This window comes from Pongo pygmaeus, chromosome 7 (assembly GCF_028885625.2).
Source record: "Pongo pygmaeus isolate AG05252 chromosome 7, NHGRI_mPonPyg2-v2.0_pri, whole genome shotgun sequence".
Taxonomy (NCBI): Eukaryota; Metazoa; Chordata; class Mammalia; order Primates; family Hominidae; genus Pongo; species Pongo pygmaeus.
Genome location: NC_072380.2, coordinates 23383746 through 23389468, shown reverse-complemented (window position 1 = coordinate 23389468; position 5723 = coordinate 23383746).

The following is a 5723-nucleotide window of genomic DNA, read 5'->3' as shown; positions in this document are numbered from 1 at the left end:
TAGCCAGGTGAGGTGGCACGTGCTTGTGGATCCAGCTAATCAGGAGGTTGAGGCGGGAGGATCACCTGGGCCCAGGAGGTCGAGGCTGCAGTGAGCCATGACTGCACCACTGCACTCCAGCCTGGTCAACAGAGTGAGACCCTGTCTCAAAATAAATAAACAAATAAATAAAAGGATAAATACCCCTCCAGAAGATAGTAAGCTTTGCCCTTAGGTATTTATATTTGAAGATAAAATATTGACTATTTTGGTGGCATAACTACCATATTTGACAACAGAGGAGCTGATCATTTTTAAACATCTTCCTCCTCCATACAATAGAGTTATTTTTGGTAATAATCACATGGTAATAAGTAATAATCAGTACTGTCTTGATTTGTTCTTTAGCTGAACAACAATGAACACTTTGAAAAGAATAAATTTCCATTTAAAGATATTCAAATTTGGTAAAATATTTCATGGATGAACTAAAATTTTCACTTACCAAATAAAAGCATACCACATGGTTAGTTCTTTTCCAGTTTTATTATTTATTTATTTATTTGAGATAGATAGGGTCTCGCTTTGTTGCCCAGGCTGAAGTGCAGTGGCACAATCATGGCTCACTGCAGCCTCAACCTCCCAGGCCCAAGTGATCCTCCCACCTCAGCCTCCCGAGTAGCTGGGACCACAGGCGTGTGCCACCAGGCCTGGCTAATTTTTTAATTTTTGTAGAGATGGGGTCTTTCTATGTTGCTTAGGTCAGTTTTGAACTCCTGGACTCAAGTAATCCATCTGCCGCAGCATCCCAAAGTGCTGGGATTACAGGCATGAGCCACCACACCTGGCCCACTGTTTTAAATGTTAAACACAAGCAAAACTCCAGGTGGCCATAGAGAATGACATAATTACAGTAACTCATGCTCTGTGTCTTTGGTCTTTACAATTACTACACTGTCCTGGCTTATTTTGAATCTACTATTTAAACACAGGAATACGTATTATCCTAAGGGTTGAAGACACAAGCTGCAACCACAATGAGCTCTAGTGATTCCAAACCGTTAAGAACTTACCTGCAAAGTGAGTATGTGAGGGCAGCCCCCGGTATCGTTGTGAGTTCTCTGGATGAACTTCCAAGTACAAGAGTTAGTAAAGCCCAAGAGATAGGAATGTGCCCACTGAAGCTCGGATATCCACAATAGTTATTTGGAACTTAGACCAATAAATCACCCACATTGTTTAGAATTGTCAGCACACGGTGATAGTGAAAAGCAGACTGGGTTCTCTTCTTGTTTTTCTGTCATCTGCAGACAATGCCTCCCTCTGTGCCTGCCCATGGAACAGTGGGCTCCCACTGCCTGGTTCTCAGCAGAACTCAATGATGGCCATTCTCTTTCAGTTTCCATCACCCTACAGGTTCGGGTTTCCTTTTTCCTCCCCAGCCCCTTTTGGTTTTCTTTTCTGGCTCCTCCTCTCCTACTCAACCTCTAACAGCTGGAATGCCTTGGGCTCTATCCCAGGCCAACCTTCAAGTTTATTCCTCCCCAGGTTCTCACCATCTCAATATATGGCACCAGCACCCACCCACTCGTTCAAGCCCACAGTGTATCAATCACCCTTTATTTCTCCCTTCCCGCCCTATCTTAAGCCTTCGGGAACCTGTGGGTTCTGGCTCCCGTGTATACCTGGGAACTGGCCGCTCCTGACACCCTACTCCTATTGCTCTCTACTTAGGCAAACCTTCTCTTACGGACTGATGTCTCCCCCACCTTCCAAAAAATCATATGGTGTGGCCGGGCGTGATAACTCAACGCCTGTAATCCCAGCACTTTGAGAGGCAGAGGCGGGCGGATCACGAGGTCAAGAGATTGAGACCATCCTGGCCAACATGGTGAAACCCCGTCTCTACTAAAAATACAAAAATTAGCACACCTGTAGTCCCAGCTACTCAGGAGGCTGAGGCAGGAGAATCGCTTGAACCTGGGAGGCGGAGGTTGCAGTGAGCCAAAATCGCACCACTGCACTCCAGCCTCGCGACACAGCGAGACTCCATCTCAAAGAAAAAAAAAACCATATGCTGAAGTCCTAACCCCCAACACCTCAGAATGTGACTGTATTTGGAGATACGGGCTTTAAAGAGGTAATGAAGTTAACACGAGGTCATTAGGGTGACCCTTAATCCAGTATGACTGCTGTCCTTACAAGAAGAGGAGATTAGCACACAGACTGGCACAGGAGGGAGCCCACGTGAAGACACAGGGAGAAGGTGGCCACCCACAAGCCAACGAGAGGCCTGAGAAGGAATCGACCCTGCCAGCACCTTGACCTTGGATTGCCAACTTCCAGGGCTGTGAAGCATTTCAGTTAAGCATCCAGTCTGACATATTGTGTTAAGGCAGCCAGACCTGACTAAGGCACCCTCCTCACCACTCTTCCCGCTTCCCTCTCTGAAAATTGCCTTTTCCCTCTTGAGAATTGATTGTTCGTGTAGCTTACTGGCCCTCTATCCCCTTTGAGGTTTTCTATTTCTTTTAGATTCGTAGGACTTTGTCAATTATGAGTTGAAACTGTTTGCTTCTGGTTTTAGGCTCACATTTTCACATTTTAAAAAATTATGTCTGGGCTGGGCACAGCGGCTCACGCCTGTAATCCCAGTACTTTGAGAGGCTGAGGGGGGCAAATCATTTGAGGTCAGGTGAGGCAGTTCTGCAGTCACTTATACCCACTTTTAATTATATGCAAATCAAGGGGCAGGTTATGCAGACCTTTCTAGAAAAAGGGCTGTAACTTCCGGGTCATTGGGTTGTTGCCATGGAAAGAGGTAGTAACTTTGGGTGTCTGCATGGCAGTGGTAAACTGACATGGCACACTGGTGGACATGTCATATGAAAAGCTGCTTCCACCTCATCCCTGTTTTAGCTAATCCTCAACTTGGTCCAGTGCCCAAACCCCACCTCTGGAATCCAGTCCCACTTCCTACCTCAGATACAGTCCCTTTTTTGATCCTTTTATTTAAAATCTTTTTTTCTTTTCCTTTTTTTTTTTTTTTTGAGATAGAGTCTCGCTCTGTCACCTAGGCTGGAGGGCAGTGGCGCGATCTTGGCTCACTGCAAGCTCCGCCTCCCGGGTTCATGCCATTCTCCTGCCTCAGCCTCCCAAGTAGCTGGGACCACAGGTGCCCGCCACCACGCCTGGCTAAGTTTTTGTATTTTTAGTAGAGATGGGGTTTCACTGTGTTAGCCAGGATGGTCTCGATCTCCTGACCTCGTGATCCGCCCACCTCAACCTCCCAAATTGCTGGGATCACAGGCGTGAGCCACCGTGCCCAGCCTATTTAAAATCTTTGTATGAACTTAAGTATATCTCTTGCAAATAGCTCAGGATTGAAGTGTATTATTTTTTAAAACCTAAAATCATCTGTATTTTATTTTATTTTGAGATGGAGTCTCACTCTGTTGCCCAGGCTAGAGTGCAGTGGCATGATCTCAGCTCACTGCAACCTCCACCTCCAGGTTCAAGTGATTCTCCTGCCTCACCCTCCCGAGTAGTTGGGATTACAGATGTGCATCACCATGCCCAGCTAATTTTTGTATTTTTAGTAGAGATAGGGTTTTGCTATGTTGGCCAGGCTGGTCTCAAACTCCTGACCTCAGGTGATCCACCCACCTCGGCCTCCCAAAGTGCTGGGATTACAGGTGTGAGCCACCATGCCCGGACCAACATCTGTCTTTTATCTGGCAAGTTCAATTCATTTACACTCATTGTGATTATTGACATATTTTTATTAACTTTTATTGTCTCATTTAGTACTTTCTGTTAAACAAGAATTTCTGTATTTGTGTTTCATTGTGTTTCAAATTTTTCCTGTCTTCTATTGTACTGTTATTCTTATTGTCTTTTATACTCACTAATGGTTTGGAAGTTATTCATTCAATATCTTTTAGTGTTATTCACTTTTTAAAAAGTTGAAGTACAGCATACATATAGAAAAGTGTGTCCTCCAGTTTTGTTTTGTTTTGTTTTGTTTTGTTTTTTGAGACAGTCTCACTCTTTTGCCCAGGCTGGAGCACAATGGTGCAATCATGGCTCACTGCAGCCTTGACCTTCTAGGCTCAAGTAATACTCCCACCTCAGCCTCCCAGGTAGCTGGGACCACAAACGCACACCACCATGCCTGGCTAAATTTTTAAAAAATTATTTTCTGTAGGGATGGGATCTCCCTATGTTCCCCCAGGCTGGTCTTGAACTCCTGGGCTCAACTGATTCTTCCACCTTGGCCCCCTAAAGGGCTGGGATTACAGGTGTGAGCCACCATGCTCAGCAGTCCTCCAGCTTTATTTTACTTCTTCAAGATTGCCTTGGCTATTTTTCGTTCTTTGCCTTTCTATATAATTTTAGAATTGCTTTTGTTTTTTTCTTTTTCTTTTTTTTTTTTGAGACGGAGTCTCACTCTGTTGCCCAGTCTGGAGTGCAGCGGCACAATCTTGGCTCACTGCAACCTCCGGCTCCGGGTTCAAGTGATTTTCCCGCCTCAGTCTGCCGAATAGCTGGGATTACAGGTACAAGCCACCACGCCCAGCTAATTTTTTATATTTTTAATAGAGACGAGGTTTCACCATGTTGGCCAGTCTGGTCTCGAACCCCTGACCTTAAGTGATCCGCCCGCCTCGGCCTCCCAAAGTGCTGGGGTTACAGGTGTGAGCCACCGCACCCGGCCTAGAGTTGCTTTTTAATTTATACATACACACACGTGCACACATGCACAAAATCTGCTGGCATTTTGACTGGGTTTTCATTGACTGTATAGATAAATTTTGGAAGAATGGATGGACATCTTTGACTTTTTTTTTCTCTATAATATTTTATAGTTTTCAGTGTAGGGCAGTGGTTTTTAACTAGGGGTGATTTTGCTCCCATCCTCCCCATCCTCCAGGGCAGTATATGGAGTCATTTTTGGCTGTTATGCTAGGGGATGGACAGTGCTAATGGAATCTTGTGCATAGAGGCAGGGATGCTTCTGAACATCCCAAAATGTACAATTCCCATAACAAATAATTATAGGCTCAAAATATCAATAGCCCAAGGTCGAGAAGCCATGGTAAAGGGTAGTAAACTTTTTTCTCAGAATTCAATATATTGGGGGCTAGCACAGATCATTTCTTTTAAATTTTTATATTTTTGCTAGTATATAGAACTATACTAAACAGTCAATATTTAATCTTGAACTATACTACTCAATATTTAAAATATTGAGCTTGTGTCCAGTGACCATGCTAAAACAAATTTTCCATTCAAGTAGTTTCTCTATAGGTTCCTCGGATTACTACATACACAATTGTATCACCTGTGAATAAAGACAGCTTCTTTTGTGAACCAACTCCTTCAGGAAGTGCTATGCAGCCAATAGCCGGCTCTTTTCTGTACAGTTGAAGGGCCTGCTGCAAAATACAATGAAAACGTTATCTATAGGGTGCGGACCAGCAAAACAACAACAAAACAATTTTAATACTTTCTTTGGTTTCCCTAAAAATGGGAAGATTCTGAGGCACAGCCCTACCCAGTATCTCCTGGGAGGCAATTTCCTTTTTTTTTTTTTGAGACGGGATCTCACTCTATTGCCCAGGCAGGTATGCAGTGGTGCAATCTGAGCTCACTGCAACTTCCACCTCTCGGGTTCAAGCGATTCTCGTTCCTTATCCTCCCAAGTAGCTGGGACTACAGGTGCCCGCCACTATGCCTGGCTA